At 38.4% G+C, this 19,857-nt stretch overlaps 1 long non-coding RNA gene across 1 annotated transcript; it reads left to right on the top strand.

The window, feature by feature from the left end:
• Positions 1 to 2,954: 2,954 nt before the first annotated feature.
• Positions 2,955 to 4,695, top strand: LOC309510480. The gene is made up of 3 exons (XR_014210373.1): positions 2,955 to 3,422; positions 4,270 to 4,385; positions 4,661 to 4,695. It is a non-coding gene; the product is annotated as an uncharacterized lncRNA (long non-coding RNA).
• The last annotated feature ends 15,162 nt before the right edge of the window (positions 4,696 to 19,857 follow it).

Below are 19,857 nucleotides of genomic sequence, written 5' to 3'. Positions count from 1 at the left end.
GGTGTGTGTATGTTTTATTTTATCTATAAAATCATTACTGTGCTTTAACCCTTCAAAGTCGACTGACGCTCTAGAGCGTCAAAGTGCGCACACCTGACATATCTATTAAATCGTTCTATTTAATGCAAAACAACATACAGAGGCGTAATGTGACACCTAAACCAGAGTCACGCCTGTCTTTTCGTGTGATTGAAACGCCTTGCTTAAAACACACGACTTTATTCCTAATGATTATGGATATAATTAATTTGGATGATAAAATATGCTGTATTGTTGTACTCATCGACAATAAAGGCCAATGTCATGTATACTGGTGGTTGTATGGAATACTATTTTACAAAGGTTTAGAGGAAATAAAACAGTTAATATTACTCATAAATAAAAACAGTTAATATTACTCATAAATATTGTTTTTTAAATGTTTAAATGTTAAATTATTTCTACTCAATTTTATTTGTTAATGTACCAGATGCAGTTACTCAGATTTACTTTTCTTCTTTTTTTACTTGAATTTACTCAATTCATACAGTATATTTAATTGATTTCACAGCTTTAAAATTTACTCAGTTTTTCTGAGTGTAAAAATGTTTCACCAAAGCAATTTAGTAAATCATAGTTAAACTTTTTAGAGTGCAGGTATAGAGTAAACAGGCAAGTAGTTTGTAATGTCGTCATCTTCGAACAATAGATTCACCAAGACACAGAGTAAGTCGCTGACATCTCTTGTCCTGAAAGTTCTTTAGTTACACTTTAATCCCAGTCCCAGTGGTCATCACCATGACAACCCAGCTTGCTTGTGCCCTGTTATTAGATTAATGTAGGAGGAACCCAGCAGAATGTGAGAGGTTAAAATGAAAAAGTAGAAGTAGAAATCTTTATTCTCACTTGTGCTGAAATCTTTGCTTAAAAAGTGTTTATCCATCCCTACCGCCTCCTCAGTTTGAAAATAGTGAATTCATTCCCTACATGAAGCTTTTTTATGTATCTGGACCCCTGAGAGCAGCTTTAATTGTGGCGTGCTGATGAGAATGCAATAGCTTAAAATACCATCTCCACAGCAATTACTATGACGTGACAGGGAGAGAGAAATTTATATTGCAGAATGAGGGTTGCTTGCCAAGTCCCTGCTTGTTGTGCATCTAACAAGTGAGTAAAGTTGTGGGCTATTTTAGCTATTTTTGTAGTCTGTGAAAAGCAGATGAAGGTTAAACATTCTTTCATTTTTTTTTAAATGTTCTGTTGCAAAACCTAGTGAGCTGCAAAGCTTTGACATTGTATATGCAGCCTTGATTTAAATTCTGTTTTAAACAGTATAGGCAGCAAAATTATGCTGACTAAGACACCTAATTTTGGGCAGAAATCAAAAATCACCTTACATCCTTTTGTGAATAAAGCAATCCCAGAATGCTTTGTGTGGCAAGAGCGGTCAGGTAGGAGAAGTTACAAAGTACGAAAGGAAACAAGAATCCTATAGTCGACTAAGCCACCCGGAATACACCAGGAGCTAACAGCCCTACACAAGGGCACACAGCAGGTTCATCACCAAAGGCAGGGTGAGCATGGAGATGTGGACAAAGTATAAAGATTGATAACTTTATTCAAATACACAAGGATAATTAAAACCTTCAGTCAACATTCATTTTACACAAGATCTTAAAGGCCCACTGAAGTGCCTTGGAACGCGCAGCTTTTGTATGATGCGTTGACATAATTTCCACTGGAACAGGAAGCTAAGGTGGGACATATTGAATGGCCCCTCCCCCTTTTCAAATAGCCAATAGCATTTAGTTTACCTCACAGACTGCAAGTCATACTTGACAGCACCATGGAAGTGAATCCAAGCACTGATGATATGTTGGATTCAATAGTAGAGGTGTGAATAAATTCTAGCATGTCATTCTTAAAGCAGCACTCAGTAGCTTCGGGATTTCTTCGCTGTATTCTCGCTTTTAGCTCGCAGGTTTCTCTCTAGAGCTCCCCCCACAGCTTCGGAATAGATATTTGACAACACTGTTGTAAAAACTCGTTGTTGATTCTCAGACACCAGAGGCTATAGATCAACGACATCAAAGCAGATGGGACGTTCTTTAAAACGTCTTCTTCATTCGGGTTCGGACAGCGTGAGGGAGCGCAATAATGACAGCATTTTAGCAGATTTCTTTTGTCCGTAAAGCAATTGTTTACATCGCGAGACCTGATATCACGCGAGACTTCCTGACGCAGCGGCCGGCGGCCCGCCGGCTCAAAGTTGCAAGTGCGTATTTTCCGCTCACGGGCACCAGGGGGGTGCGAAACGACCACCATTCAACCCGAAATAAGTAATATAACCATTCCAATGACTCCGAAGCTGTTCAGTTAAGTTAAAAAAGTTACTTAGTTCACCTTTAACCAAGGTACACTGTAAGCCCATACAGATTGAATGAACTTTAAAAAATTGTGGAAACTCGTTGTCTTAAAGTAAATTTTGTCTTGTTGAAAAAACAATACATTTTAAGTTTAATGCACTTAAGAGTTCAACAGCATTTAATTAAAAACTTTTAGTTCATTGAACTAACAGTTTTAATGCAGTGCTAAGGACATTACAAACAAGGACAAAGGATAACAATGATTTCTTTGAACTTACAATTTATTGAATTCACTTATCAAAATCAGTTTTCAAAGAGTGACAAAAACAATAAAATGTCTTAAGTACCATTTACCCAATTTTAAATCTTTAAAACAGTATTTTAAAACTTTTCCAAATATTTAACAAGCAATTATGTTATTATACTTTATTAATATGAAACATGGACATTTGCCAAACACTAAGGCATAGTTTAATGAACATCTGGGAAAGATTTGTATCTAACAATTCTGAAAGAGAACCTGAGGAAACGTGCATTTACTGTACCTGTTTACATGTGTGGCAGGTCCAATGAAATTCTTCCTGCCTGCATGTGGTTGGTTAGTCCACTCGTTGAGTTTCGTCCTATCAGTGGGCTGTAGCAGCATATATAAACGGGCTGGCTATGGTGTCACGAGTCACCGCCCCTTCCCGGGTCGTCATTCGGTCGCCATCCAGGTATGTTGTGTGATGTTAGCTGGGTTGTCTATGGTATAATGTAGCTAACGTTAGCCTATTTTCAGAGTGGCGTGTGAGTTTCCTGCGGCTGGCAGTTGATTGAGGTTGTCCCTCCTCTGGTAGGTGAAGTCGTGATTGGTTTTACACTTTGTATCCACTTGTATTGTAGCGACATTCTTGTTGTGTACAGTCAAAGGTTTGAGTGAGAAGTACGGCCAGTATGAGTGTTTACACTTCAATACGGAAGTGCTTAGTTTCCGCAGGCACACGCTGTCTTCCCGATCGACTGGACGAGCCCTCAGTCTGCATGTATGCGTTTATCTGCCTGACTGGTTTGGTTCCCAGGGATCGCACCCATAAGGTATGTGATTTAAGTCATTATCGCCTGGGTCGCGTGGCGATCTTCTGTTGAGAGAAACAGATTTTAGTAATTGTTCGTAGTTAAATGATGAATTCATCTGATTGTTAACTTGTAATTTTATAGATGCATCAAGTACAGATTGGTGGCGTCTGCATGGCCGATTAGCTTTCTTGCGGTTGGACTGCGTGGAACTACTGTCCGAAGGCGCTGTTGCTTTGCTGTTAACAATTGGACTGACATCGGTGTGTGTGTGTGTGTGTGTGTGTGTGTGTGTGTGTGTGTGTGTGTGTGTGTGTGTGTGTGTGTGTGTGTGTGTGTGTGTGTGTGTGTGTGTGTGTGTGTGTGTGTGTGTGTGTGTGTGTGTGTGTGTGTGTGTGTGTGTGTGTGTGTGTGTGTACAATACACAAGTTATTTTTGTATTTTGATTTAGAATTTGTAAGGTTTAAATTGAAAAGTGCGAACACCTCGATTCCATTTGTTGTCTCCGTGAAGTGTGTGTGTGTTTTGTACAATACACAAGTTATTTTTGTATTTTGATTTAGAATTTGTAAGGTTTAAATTGAAAAGTGCGAACACCTCGATTCCATTTGTTGTCTCCGTGAAGTGACAATTCTGAGTGTGTTTCAACTGTGACAATTCTGAGTGTGTTTCAACTGTGACAATTCTGAGTGTGTTTCAACTGTGACAATTCTGAGTGTTTCAACTGTGACAATTCTGAGTGTGTTTCAACTGTGACAATTCTGAGTGTGTTTCAACTGTGACAATTCTGAGTGTGTTTCAACTGTGACAATTCTGAGTGTGTTTCAACTGTGACAATTCTGAGTGTAACTTCATTCTGTCGTTACAGGAGCTGAGTGTGTAAAGCAGGGGCGGATTGCTGGTGGTGGTCTTTCTCACGAGTGCTGTGTCATGAGTGGCGTGTGTACTTGTGTGTGAGTGTGTGTGCACAGGTGTACGGGAAAGGTGACTTGCTGTGGAGGCCTTATGTGCCCTTTATCCCCTGCTCTGCCTCGGCTCCTTTTTCGCTGACTTCTCAGGTCGCTCTGTGTGTGTCTTGTTGAATAGTGACATTGTTGTGTCTATATTAATTGTTGTTGATTGTGTTTTGTGTTTTTTTATATAAAGTATTTATCTTTAATAAAATTTATATATTTTTGTATCCACGTCTCTTGCCACTTTACTGTGAACGAACCTGTGTTGCCTTTAATCAGAAATTCCATTGTATTGTCCCTGGCAAGATTCCAGGGTGGCGTAGTCGCTAGCTGATCACCTCCAAGTCCCTCCGTCTGTGCTGCCACACATGGTAAGCTGATTTGTAACAGCCAGAATCTTGCCCTTCAACTCCTTCTTGGCCAAACCTAGAGAAACTTGTTGAATGAAAAGAAACTTGTTGCCCATGCACTTTTGGTAGTCTAAGTGCAGAGCGTAAGTTAAAACAAAAAGAAGACACATGGCTTGGGGTATGTTGTCTAAATTGTCCACTACAACATTCCCCTCCAAGATGATTCCCACCGAGGATGGGTGGAGGCGGAATAACTCAGTTGGGTCATCACCAAGAAGATCTGGAAGCCCTCTCATGGCAACACATCACATGTCAACGAGATCAGAGGTCTGAGGTGTGGTGGTTGCAGAGAAAACATTGTATCATTTGTCAACATGAAAGGAAGACAATTTCCTTTAATCATTCTTTTGTCTGTGTTACTGAAAAGTCTAATCATAACAGACTGCCTTTCACAATTAAGCAAACAATGGCATCAACTTAAATGTACAAACCTTGGCTTGTTTCAGAAGATCTGCCCGGCGAGACCTCTCTTTGACCTGAAGATCTGAAATCTGTTGTGGACAGTGATGATCAAGGTTCTTTAAGGTTCTTCCCAACCACCCGGTTGAATTCTTGATACACCTGAAATGGTAAAACAAAAATGCATTTGTTAACATCAGGGAAATGTCAAAATTTAACAACTGTCAAATGAATATCTAATCATCATGTTTACCAATACTCATTTCATTACAAATGGCGCAAACATAGGCAATTCACTTTACCAGACTTTCTCTAAAAAGTGCTGGCCAACGCTGAAGTATCTGGCTTACAGGAGGCTTGTTGATCACAACATCCTTTCTTCTTAAAGACATAGCCATGTCCATCTTTTGATTGATAAAGACTGCATCATGGGTTTTTTTCTTCATTTCATCCACCATGCTGCCTGAGCATTTCAAGACTGGAATAATCTTGCCCATTGGGAAGGTCAGGTCAGTAGTTGTCCTCCACTTTCCTTGGTTTCTTAATGTTCTTGTTAGGTGGATCACTGTTGGTAGAGGATCGTCCTCTTTCAACGAGCTGTTAACCATGACATCTGTGTGTCCAAGGCTTCTCATTTTGGAACTGTAATTTCCCATTTTGTCTTTCAAACTATTTGTCCACCCACAGTATCCAGAAGGTGATCCTGGTTCTTGAAGCCTGGGGTGAGTATTCACCAATGCCTTTGCAACGGCTCGTAGATCATCAGCAGTTGGGTATGCTTTGAAGGAGTATATGGTCTCTGCAAGTTTCTGAAGAATGTCATGTTTTAATTCCTTTGTCACTTTTAGGTGCGTTCCATCCTTCACGTAGATCAAATTTGCTTGACGCAAATTTGGAAATATGGATATTGATGTTGAACCTATATTCAACATCAACAGATAATTTTGGAATCAAAAAGATATCAGGCCATGGCATTCTCTTTTCCTGGGGTGATTCGGAGGTCAATACTGCAGTACTTGGAGCATCACTCAACATTTCACTTGATGCCTGCATTTCACCTGATGACAGTGACACCAATTCAATCACGGGAATGATTTTCACAGTTGGCTTCTGAGGGAGCTCTGACAAAACAGTCAGATTACAAAATCACTATCAAACTCGGGATCTCAAAACTGTAGTGTAAAATATAGTCCAGTCCCAGAGTGTTTCTGAGACAACAAATCAAATCTTCAACTGAGCATGGCTTTGAAGTCAGTGTGACTTTTCTGATATCAGCTTCCGCAAGAATATCTCGCAAAGTCATGTTTTCTTTAGAAGACATCTGGAAGGAAAGTACAAAAGAGTTAATTTAGCAAAGAATAAAACGCTTCAATGTCACCATCAGTTTACCATGTACGCTAAAGGCTGACAGTGGAACAATATCATTCAGGTCTTCAAGCTGAAGCACGCAAAAAGATGGCATATCTGGGCAGAAAAGCTCATAAGAACGAAGGTGCTCAAAATACCATGATGTCATGCCTTTGCACACAAAAAGTTCCTCTGCGTTTACTGCAACAATGTGAGCAATTTGCTTAAAATCAGGTAGCGCTGAACATGATCCAGCTGAAAGTAGAATGTCTGTCTTATAATCAATCCCATTAATGCAGACAGATTGTGCAACAAGAAGTGCTTGAGTTTATGGGAGTTTTTGACCAAGTGCTCTCTGAATGTTCTCTGGGAAGGTGGATGTATAATGACTCTTCAGTAAACTGAGGTGCAACAATTAATGCAACAATGTCCTTGAGGAGCATGAGTATTTCCCATGTGTTGTCACCCTCAGGAATGTTATGGCCAATAAGCAGAGGAAGAAGCCTAATTAGACACCAATTCTCGTGGTCATTTCCCTCAATTGTCCCCTTGGTTGAGAAGCTCTTTGAAATCAGCTGAGGCTGATCAGTTTAGTCAGCAAATGTATAAGGAAATGATCTGATAGCTTCATTCAACACATCTAGGGTGAAGCATTTCTTTGCCATCAGGTCTTTGAGGCAAAGAAACAACTCCAGTGGGACTATTCCCTCAAAAACGTCATGCAATATGTCAGGGGGATAACCACCAATGATATGAAAATGTTCCAAATTTGCATCTACCTGAATTTGGATCCTGCAATGTTTCTTGCACCTGCCTGTTGTGTGTACCTCTCTCTCTAAGTTGAAATGGACCAGATCTTGCCTCATGGTGTTGTGTGTCAGTCTGGTATGCAAAATCTGCAAAACGTGTCCACAATGAAGCTTTCATAAAATCCTGCAAGAGAGTGGGCACCAAGGTTATCTGCTGACACAAAAAGCATTTGTGCCAACACTTCTACCAAGATGCTCAATGTAGACCCCAAATGTTTTTGGGCTTTTCCCAAATCACGGAAGTGACCTCGACGTCCGGGTTAGTGGTAGCATAAGCCATAAGCCATCAGACAAGTGTTATTTAAATAAACTCCTGATGTACTTACAAACTTTCCAATGCCTCGTTTTATGAGTACAGAACCTATTTGTACTACTGTATAAGTTTGGTACCATTCCGGGCATTATTAGTGGGGTAATTTACGTGATACAACCTGGGATCCATTAGCGCCTGCACTAAGCCATTCGGCTGATATCTCTAAATAAGCTCTAACTTTAATATTGTTCGACCAAGGGAAAAAAAGCTTCTGGGGGGGCGTTTGGCTCGAGGTCATGGTGCAAAGGACCCTTGTTGAAATTACTCCGAACCATCCCTTTAAAAACCACAATTCAATAACTACTTGGACAACCAATAAATAAATAAATAAAAAACAAGTGAAAACAATGCACCAACAGGATGAAACAAAAATGGCCAATGGCCAAATATCTTACACTTAGCCTCCCAGCTAACTCACACTCAAGTTAACAAAATGCTGTGCCAGTGGCTACTAAAAGCCAAAATAAATAAAACAAAACAAACTCATACAAACAAAATTAACCAAAATGAAACCCAGGCAAAACATTGCGTGAAACCCCTGTACGTGCAGTTAAACCTGCAGAACATGAAACGGGAAAATTACTCATAAAATGTTCATTAAAAACAAACAAACTCCCATCATACACAGAGACAGACATATGTATAACCTCCTCACCTGGCTACATTTGCAACAAGCCCCATTTACAGTGGGAGCCTATCCACCTTATATCTATAACACTAATCTATCCACACTAATATCTATAACAGCAAGATAAACATTATGTAATATTATTTTATTTGAGTCAAACACACATCATGTAGATAACTCTAAAGCTTACTCTGTTCTGCTCCCAGTTTGACACCCACTTACTGTCATATATTTCAGGAGACATGGATGATCTTGCATGTTGTAAATCCAACAGGCTCCGAGTCCGACTCCATCAGTGTTGTAAACAAATAACAGTGGCGCCCATAGCCCGTAATAACTTACCGATCAACTAACATGCATTGCAAGTCTTTTTTTCCCCCCACTGACAAGTGATGTAGAGCTGACGTCACCGTCACCTCACACTCGCCTTTGTTCTAATTTGAGACACAACTGTAATAAAATTCACCAGTTTTTTAATTCTTCAGAGAAAATGACAGGACATGTATATAAAAGAAGGCAATTTAAAAATGAGGAAATTGTGGACATTTTTTTTTTATTATTCTGATGAGGAGATTTTTGAAAGCGAGGCAGAGAATGACAGCGATGAAGACCTTCCCTCAAACCTTGAAGCTCTTGACAACATCGAAGGTGAAGAGACAACAGTCCATGTTTTACCCATGTCAAATGAGGCAGAAGAGGTAAACTCATTGTCATGGAAGGCAACCAACCTTTTTAATCCTCCTGGCCCAGGCAGTTTTGACAACCAGCTGCCTGGTATGCAAAATCCACCACCAGAATCGCCCAGTGAGGTCAATTGTTTTAAATTGTTCCTCACAGAAGATGTCATCTGAGAAATTGTGGAGAAAACAAACCGCTATGCCTCGGACTTGCAAGAAAGGGAAATTAAAGGAAAACTAGTTAAATGGGTTCCAACAAATATCCCTGAAATGTACACATTTTTTTTGTGTCAGTTCTCCTAATGGGGGTGATAAAAAAAAAACAGGAAGGGGATACCAAAGTTCACCAGAAAGATGACGAAAGGTGAGGTGGAATTTCAGTTGGCAGTAAAATGGCATGACAAGAGGGACCAAGTCAAGTCAAGTCACCTTCATTTATATAGCGCTTTAACAATATGGATTGTTTTAAAGCAGCTTTACAGTGATAATAGGAAATTACCGTGACAGATTGTTTAGGCTTTACAACAGCTCTAGGATAAAGTTATTGTCCAGCTAAAGTTAGTTTTGATTGATTGATTCACTTCCGTTGCGAAGATCATTAGTTATTAAGGTCAGTTGGATTAAATGATAGACACATGTATTAAAGTGAATGAGAAGAGATGCAAATGAAAAGTTTAATATTAATAACATTGTGAAAGGCAGATACTGTGAATGATACTTTAATACAAATGAAACGTGTAGTAAAAGGGATACTTTGTGATTTTGTGTTATGTACTAAGATAATTGACAATATGCTGAAATGTTTGAAACATTTTTGATGATCTGTTCTAAGATTAGAGCTAAGAGTTAAGAAAATTTACTTATTGTTAAAAAAAACTCATTTCAAGCACATTTCAAATCAGTCAAATCAAGGTCTTTTTTGTTAGGACATTGCCTTAGAAAGCATCAGCCTGTGTGTAGACAGTAGCAGCTGGCTTTAAGGTTTGTGAATATGTGTGTGTGTGTGGAGGCTGGCTATCAGTGGAGCCATTCCTACACTCATGAAAATAAATGATGCTGATGAGAAAGAGAGGCTACAGGGGGGTGGTAGGACCTGGTGGGCTCCAGTATTTGTCTCCTTCCTGTCAGCTTCCTGTGAAGAATGCTGCTCTGTACTGTCAGTACGACACGCCTGGTTTGCATTAAGATGCATGATACTAACCGTACAAACACACACACACACACACAAACTGTCCCCCTTAGCCGAGCTGACAGACCGGGGTGTTGAGCGTCAGACCCACGACACACGTTCTTCATCAGTATTCAGAGGGTGCTGCTGCAACCAAACACCATCCATATCCCCTGTATTTTCAGCACAATATATGAATTCTCTTTCTGTCTGCGTCTCCCTGTCCCACTGCTACTTAGTAGCTTTGCTAAGCAACATGTGCTACGTGTTGAGCTTAACAATCTCCGCCATGCATCCCAAAGAGACAGCTTGAAACCTCGCTTACAGTTTTGCTTAGTCGCTTTGGCTCAATTCTCAAATTATAATTTTTTTCTCAAAACAATAACTTCAGATCTCTGAACAATTAGATTATTGTTCACATCAGATTTTAATTTCTTATTGATTTAACCAAATTGCATGTGTTTACATGTGTGCAAAAGAGTACGTACAATGGTCTACAATTTGCACAATAACTAAATGCACATGGCTTTGTTTATCAAAAATGATAGATTTTTTGTGAAATTGTCAAACTCTTTACAAATTCTAAACATTATTTCATTGTGTCAGCCATCGGATGCTAAATGATGCATTTAGTTATCAAAATCTGTAAGACATGCATGTATATTCTGTAAGAAAAAATGATGTGGATGTCGAAGATCTCAAAAATAAAGTTTATTACAGCATTGCAATGGCAAGGTACACGAAGCACCTTGGGTTCACCGGCGTCAGAATGAACGCAGAACATCCAAATCTTAAAACTTTTATCCTGTTACAGTTTACCACTCTTAATGTAAATGAAGTTGCTCTTGTTGCAACAGCTGTGGTCTGTATGTTAATGAAGTTGTGACACCTCATTGTCTTAGATGGTTCTCTGTGTCCCATTCCCATTCTACAATTGACCATTTGTTCAGGATGTGATCAACCCAAATGGTGAAGAAACAATAACTTGACTTTCTTTCATCTCTGATAATTAAGCCATTTCAGGGATGAGCTCATTCTAAAATATATATTGGAGTGAAATCTGGGCAGACTACAATTTCTTACAATTCCATAAATATCTGACATGGAATGTTTGTAATGTCTGTTAAATTGGCAAATAGCCTGATGTTGTATTGAAATAGTAATCACAATCTGAATCAACCAATCACATTTAGAAACATAAATATCAGGCATATCGTACTATTTTTTAACATAGAGTCACAACCCTTAACAGCAGCAGCTACAACAGTACTGTATAAATACATTTGTATTCATACAGTACAATTATTTTTGTTACACATAAACTGAAAATTCACAGTTGCATGCCATGGAAGAGCAATAGGAATATATAAAAGAACGTGACATGGTGTTAGGGGAAGACATATTAGCAGAGGTGTAAAGTCCAGGGGTCAGAAAGTAAAAGTCCTGCCATATGTTTATTCCACCCATGAACTCAGCCAGCTGATTTCACTAATTAGTTCTATCTCCTGGCTGAAAAAAAAAAAAACATTACATTTGAATATAACAAATATTTTCATGGTGGAAAAGCATCTAAATATTTAGACCATTATCGCTCACACGATGACAAAAACACTTTATTTTAGTGGCATTGGCCAAATTAACGACACGATATCTAGGTTTTGAAGCATTAATTAAATGTTTTGGGTGAGTTACTACATTTTGCAGACATGCAGTAGAGTTATGATATTGCAGCAAACAGTTGTGACAATTGAACTTACAGTTTAGGGAATTTTAAGACTGTTTAGAAAAATGTGCCAAAGCGTTTGAGAAAAACTGTAAATCAAACTTTAATTCCCCATCCAACAAGAACAAGAAAAATATTAAATAGATAGATGGATAGATAGATAGTCAACAATACAGATTGTTCCAAAGCAGCTTTACAGTGATAAAGGAAAATGACTCAGTGATGCAACTAATTCAATTCTGCTGTAAAGCAGCTGATTTCAACTGCTTTACAGCATAATTGCTGCTTCAAACCAGTAGTAAACAGTTATTATTCAGTTGAAATCAGTTCAGTGTTTATTCAGTTCGGTTCAATAACTGTAAAATTCATCAATAATGGAATGAGTTAATCTATAAAGCAGCTCTGTATGTCAGGCTTCTGTCACTTCGGTCTGTTTATTCTTGGTTATGGTGACCGTGCCATCCCGATCTCCCGGCACTGTGTATCTATAGCACGAGTTCATGCTTTTTTATTTGCCGTACTCTTTATACTCAAAAATCCACTTTTACGTGCATCTGATACACACTTTTTGCGTGCATCTGTGTGGCGGCCCAAGTGGTGGCCGCACAAGAGTTGTAATGATGTGGATGTATCATCACACACATGCTTCCACATGCATGCACACACACACGCACACACATACATTTACTGCACGAAGGACATGCATTCATTTAAGAATAATCTTTATTTAAACTTCCCTCTTTTGTCATTCACATTCATTTGTTTCAGTATAATGATAGCTCATAATAACCACACGAAACAAACAATATTTCTTAATTCTTTGTTAGGTTTGCATATGTTTACATTTACAACACATTTTTTATATACATTGTTACTGATTTGAAGTGCACACAAATAAATTACGTTTAGTGATGAGACGGTTACCGGGGCTGCGATGCTCCGACGCAGTTTTCAAAGCACTATTGTATCACACACTGTACTGATGCTTGTATTGAAATGACAATACAACGTGATTGATAACGTTTGAAGCTTCGAACGTCATGCAGTATCAGAAGGTCGGCACAGCTGGTTTGAAAAAAAATGGAACTTCGCGAGAATCGCGACCTCATCTGATGCATAAAAAGGGAAATGATAATCGAGAAGGCATTATTTAAATTATTTAACACTACACTTCCCTATAACATAATTAATATTTTCTTAAAACAGAAGAAAATATTTTTTTCAATTACAATTAGCCTACTACTATAATTATGATCACATACATGTATATTTTACATTATTGATCAATATGTGAATCCGTTGACCAGGCTACACATGACACGAGTTGTGGTCTCATTGGCACAAATTAATTTAGATGAGATTAGATTAGATTAGATTAGATTAGATATAACTGTATTGATCCCACACTGTATGTCACAGACTTCTGAAGCTTTGGTCACGTGCTTTTTCTGCTCTGTGGTGATTTATATGGTGGAGAAAACAAGTGTGACCATGTCACTAATGCACAATGTGTTAAATGCTTCGAGTAATGAATCTTTTTTCGGCACAATTTGATGAAAGCCTCAAATGCTTCAGAAAGCCTCGGTTTCCCATCACTAGTTATGTTGTATCTGTTACTTATATTTGTTTCTATTTTGAGTTTTAAGTTTACCGGTGTAATAATTATAATTAATAATTGATTCCTTTAGTTGTACATTTATGGTATTTAACTACATTTTCCTTTATCTTTGTTTAATATATCTCTCAGTTTGATTCAATTTTGATTTACTTAAGGTTATATGTTGAATGTAAAGCTGAATTGTTTTCCCTCTTAATTTGTAATGGGCACATCCTTTCCTTTATAAGCTGTTGCTTTGTTCATTTGAGCAGGTCAGTTTTAGTTTGGAATCATCTATGATTGTATAGCCTACATTGTTGTGTTTGATTGTGACGACTTTTTGAATTACCTGGTAAGAAAGAATAATCAAATACACAGTTAAAAAATGAATTTGCTGTATCTGGAATTTTTATTTCTAGAAAATATTCACATCATTAAAATTGCACTGTAATGTCACTCTTTACATGGTCGTCTTCGGATCGTACCACACAACACAAGTCTTGTACGTGACCATTCAGCACATAGTTATAGGTATCTAAAGATTTATATGCCCTAAGTTTCTCTTTATGCTTGGTTTCTCTATCAGTTAGGTGTAGATGTCAGGCCACTCAACTGAGGTAGTGTTAACGTTAATCATGTCAGATCGTCCATCCATCGAGTGAGCGTGTACGGGTCGGCCAATCTGGTTATGTCCGTTAAAATGAACTTTTGCAAATAACAATCGCGGTGGACAGTGAGTGACCTTACACATTAAGATACAATCTGATTTTCTCCAGTCATTGTTAAAAAACAAGCTAACAAAACTTGCAAACTAACGTTAGTGAAGCGGCCAGGGGAATCGTCCTGCCTCCACCTAAGCTCCGCCCACAAAAAACATCACCATGTTTACTAACTGGAAAGGGGTCTATTCCACACCCCGCTCATGTTAATATTGAAATATTCGCCAAGGAACACTCAGGTAAGATGACGCAACATTAGAACAGCCTTATCTGTACCGTTTTGACTTCTTTGCTCGCTGTTTTGCTATTATTCTTGTGGTGCACTGACTCGTTCTCTAAGCTGAACAGCCAATCAGAGTTCCCTCTTTCACCGACGGCCTGACGCCGATTGAACATGTCGAATCGGCTGAAAAAAACCTGACAGCGTCAGACTAGAGCCAATGGTGTGGAACACACCGGGAAAACTACGTTGGCCGACGCTCAAAAACGGTCCGACGTTGCCCAACGGCCGATCGTCAGCTTGGTGTGTCCCGGGCTTTATGGGAAGAGCAGTCTGTAAGGTGTCTTTGTGGGCTAACCCGGCCAAATAACAATTTTATTGGTATTGCTTTTTACAAAGTAATTTTCAAAAATCAAGCTTTGCAAATGCTGCTGTATTTTCTGAGGTTCAGTTTGGGTAGGTCAATGGGTAGGTTTAGGGAAAGGTTTGGGGTTAGATTTAGGAAAAACAATTAGCAATCTATCGCAGAATGAACCCACCTATACCATTTTAAATGCATACTTGACACTAATTATTTTCCTAAACCTTTCCCTAAACCAGGGGTCTCCAAAACGTCGCTGGTAGCTCGCGGCTTGATGGAAGTAGCTTGCCAAGAGTACTTTTCAATTAATCAGAGTGAGCTAATTTAGACATATCTCCCACCCCTACAACCCAAATCACGTTTGACATAATCAGCCGTGAGGTTATTATTTTTATTTATTTATGAACATCCAAATGTAATTACAATATTAAAGAAAAACAACCAACAATAGAAAAAAATCAGGACGTCAAAGTTTCAATAAAACAAGATTGAGCAAAAGGCTTGTGCGACGTCATACAGTGCTGCACCGATCTGCGGCTGACTTGAAGCAGTGCATGCTGGTTAGAAATTTTGTCGGACTTCTTGAGACAGCGGCGCCACGTGACTGTGTCGTATGGCATCAAAGTACCTCGAAAGCGATTTGAGAGCGGCCGGAGGACTCTGCCAGCGCAGCTTCTCCAGAGCTCTGATGACGACACAGCTGTTTCGCGATTGGCCATAATTTGTTTATTTCACCCTATTACTCCCCAACAATTCCAATTTACAAGCATGCAAAGCATGCTTTTACGACCTTTATATAGACCGGTCAAATAAGTCTTCGACTGAGTCACTGACACTGTTCAACATTATCATGGCACAGTTGTGCAGTACTGTAATGGTGGCTGTTTCAGTAAAGACAGGACATTGGATCCAGGTGCAGTTTGACATTTATTATTAACAAAACAGTCAGAGAGTAAATCCAGGCAGAGCATAACAAGAAACCAGACAAAGAACAAAATCCAAACACAGGAAAATCCAGAAACTGAAACAACTCACAATAAACATCCAATGAAGAACAACACTAGACAAAGAACATGAGAAATACTTGGGCATATATACACTCAAGGGGAGATTTATGGAGCGAATTATGTGCCATAATTTAACAAACAAATCCAGCATTTTGCAAACAAACTCAATCTACTTCGCAAAGGAAAACTCGACTCGCAAACAAACTCAATCTACTTCGCAAAGGAAAACTCGACTCGCAAACAAACTCGATCCGCTTTGCAAAGGAAATCTCGACTCGCAAACAAAAAGAAACCAATGTGCAAGCACAAAGGTCACAAATGCGTCCAGGCAGATTTTCTCACAAATGCGTGCAGGCAGATTTTCTCACAAATGTGTCCTGGCAGATTTTCTCACGAATGCGTCCAGGCAGATTTTCTCACAAATGCAGTTGAGCAACTTCCTCTTCTAAAACAGTAGATGGCGCTAAACTATAGGCTAATTTAGTGCTAGTCTCCCAGGAGAAGCACTGATTTGAAACTTGCCTTTGCCTACAGCTGAGGAAAATGACCGGTGAACGGGTGTGTTTCTGTCTTATTTGATCTATAATTAACCTTTTTGAGGTTTTCTCTTGCCAAACGTTTATTGCATATCTAGACAGAAATCCACATTAGCACTTAGTAGCACTTCACTCTAGGATCGGGGAATCTATAAGCTGAAAGCTCTGCCATCTTGTTGCTTTTTGTCATTTTTTTCTGCATCGGACTCATGCGAAATTACTAAATTAGTGATTATGTCTACACTTGAATGAATCTATTTCTTTCGTTCTCCATAAATTAATGAGAACATTTAATTTAATTGAAAGGAGGCTCCCACTTATTTATTTATTTAGCCTAGTTGGAATTCAGTCAGCTTAACAATTAATGTAATAAAATAATTAATGCAAAAAAAAACAAAAAACAAACAAAAAAAACTTTGGCAAGAGAAAACCTCAAAAAGGTTAATTATAGATCAAATAAGACAGAAACACACCCGTTCACCGGTCATTTTCCTCAGCTGTAGGCAAAGGCAAGTTTCAAATCAGTGCTTCTCCTGGGAGACTAGCGCTAAATTAGCCTATAGTTTAGCGCCATCTACTGTTTTAGAGGAGGAAGTTGCTCAACTGCATTTGTGAGAAAATCTGCCAGGACGCATTTGTGAGAAAATCTGCCTGCACGCATTTGTGAGAAAATCTGCCTGCACGCATTTGTGACCTTTGTGCTTGCACATTGCTTTCTGTTTGTTTGCGATGATTTCCTTTGCAAAGCGGATCGAGTTTGTTTGCGAGTCGAGTTTTCCTTTGCGAAGTAGATTGAGTTTGTTTGCGAGTCTAGTTTTCCTTTGCAAAGTAGATTGAGTTTGTTTGCAAAATGCTGGATTTGTTTGTTAAATTATGGCACATATTTCGCTCCATAGAGATTGGCAAACAAGACACACCTGGGAACAATCAGGAACTAATCAACAAGAAAAACTACAAAGGACTACAAAACATGGCACAGAACAGGAAGTCCACACAAGAGGAACACAAGACAGGAATCATGACAAGTACAATACACATGACTTTTCCCACAATTAAGACATTACATTGTAGGGGAGACCGGGGATGGTTGTAACAATTTTGACCTTTCTGTCTATAGCTTGAAGTACTTTGAAGTCAGTGTGTTCAAAATGTGATCCAAACTAGTTACAAGTGTCTGCTATTAAATGACATAGCTATTATCTTTGCAACACAAACAGAAAATGCATGGTTTAGTTTCAAACACGAGGAGTGAAATGTTACAATTCACCCCATAGTCAGGGTTAGTTGTAACATACCCTGGGGTGAGATGTAACATTATGATATCCACCGGGGTGATATGTAACATAATGAAATAAGGATTTTGACCAAAAAAATATTTTGAAAGGTTTTTATTCAACACTGACTTTTCAATATAACTGATGTGTGTATCACTCTTAGTCTCAGTGTGTTTGTCACTCTCAATCATAGTAATTGACCATTATAAATTGAACTTGAACACAAACATTGCTTGTTTGTAAGCATGTTTGTTACTGCCAGTGTTAGTAATGGCCATAATAAAATTTAACACTTGAACATTGTGTCTGTGTGTGTGTGTGTGTGTGTGTGTGTGTGTGTGTGTGTGTGTGTGTGTGTGTGTGTGTGTGTGTGTGTGTGTGAGTGCGTGTGTGACTCTGTTGTTTCTCTGTCATAGTAATTGACCATAATAAAATGAACTTGAACACTTGAACATTCTATTTGTGTAAGCATGGTTGTTACTGTAAGTCTATAGTATTGGCCATAATAAAATTTTGTTTCATTGTTGTTACAACTAACCCAGAGTCTTGTTGTTACAACTAACCCAGAGTCATGTAGCCATGAACTAGCTCACCTTACAGCTAACAGGCAAAACATTAGCACTAACAACTGGAAAATATCTACACAGACACACAATAACCATAATAAAAGTTTGAGGAGTTTAACTACAAAGCAGAAATTCCCATAACAAAAACAAAAAAAGTAAAAAAAGTAGCTTTCTTATCTCAAAATTGTTTTTTCCACTCTAACATGTGCTGTGTCTGCCACAGGGCTTTACTTTATCACGTGGAATAAGAACTAAACTGAGGATGTGCGAAGTGAATCAGGTGATTTGTAACTAGTTCCTGATTGGACAGATTGGAATTGTTACAACTGACCCGTGTTACAACCATCCCCGGTCTCCCCTAATAAAGTATAGGTTGTCTAAGTGACCTGGCTTATCATGCCGATGTGCCTAAATCTATAGAATTGCAATACCATTTAAGTTTATTGCTGTTGATGAAAAATGTATTACCTTGCATGACTTGCAGAGCAAAGACAAGAATGTGAGGAACAACACCCACTAAACGGCAGTGTTCACCCCTACACTGTAAAAATAAAAGGTGCCTGGAGGACCCTTTTGGGGTTCTTCACTTTGCCACACCGGCGGAACCGTCTGTAGATCCTCTAGGCACCCTTTAAAAAGTGGTGGTTCTCTGAAGAACCACACAAGTTTCCTGAGGAACTATTATATTAGGCACTGTGTGGAACCACTTTGGGTGCCTCCAGGAACCAAATTTCATTTTTTTTTAAATATTTAATTTCATGTTGTTACTATGGTTACCTTTGACTTCTATTATAATAAATTGAACCAAATACAAAACAAGAATTGTTTAGTACATATTTTATATAATTTTTTATACATACACTTCTATGCACATGGGGAAAAAAGCTATATAGATTAATATCAATGAATACACAAAAAAATTGTATAATACATAAGCAACATGAATAATCAACCATATACAATAGGCTACACAAGAAAAGATATTTCAACAAAATGCATGGAAACACATGTTCCATGTAATAAATCAATGTAAAAAAAATACATTTTGACTAATTAAAAATGTCCATCTTCACTTAACTTTAAAACATTTGTGTTTCAGTCCACTAAGTCTGACATCACTGTTTCCAATCAGATGCCAAAAACAAACAAACAGTGCTAATATGCACTCATTGTGCTGTAATATTCCTGAAAATTATGATCCTAACCTTTATCTCTATTCCGAAATCTCTGATGGTTAGTTATTCAGCTATGTTGAAGTCTGGGATGCCGTTACTGGAGACTGTAATGTACACTATGGCTTTTGAAAAGCTTAAATGTGTGACTTGAATCAACAGTGTTCATAAATGGTTGAGTATTCTCATGAAACAAGATAGAGGAAGTAGAGGCTTCGACCTGGAAACAGTATTAAGGTGCAGTAAAATTATATGTTGTTCTGTGAATGTTCACTGGTGAATTTCAGTCATTTCAATAAGAATCCACATGATCAGCAATTTCGTTTGTGGTAAAAAATGTCACTATGGGACCAAGTTGGTCACTGGAATTCGCTAGATTTGACCAATAGAAAGCTGCTTGAAAGTGACTCTTGTGTGAGCTGTGCTTCATACATTACGTCGCTACACTGCTGACAATGGTCAATTGACTTTTTTGCCTGTTTAATTTCACGAAATTAAAAAATGTGACCGCACCTTTACTCGCTGCAACATAAAAATGCAATCAATAATAAAATCTTCACAAGGCACATGTGAGGTA

The sequence above is a fragment of the Leuciscus leuciscus genome (assembly GCF_965113295.1).
Source record: "Leuciscus leuciscus genome assembly, chromosome: 12".
Classification (NCBI taxonomy): Eukaryota; Metazoa; Chordata; class Actinopteri; order Cypriniformes; family Leuciscidae; genus Leuciscus; species Leuciscus leuciscus.
This window is presented reverse-complemented; position numbering and strand designations above follow the sequence as displayed.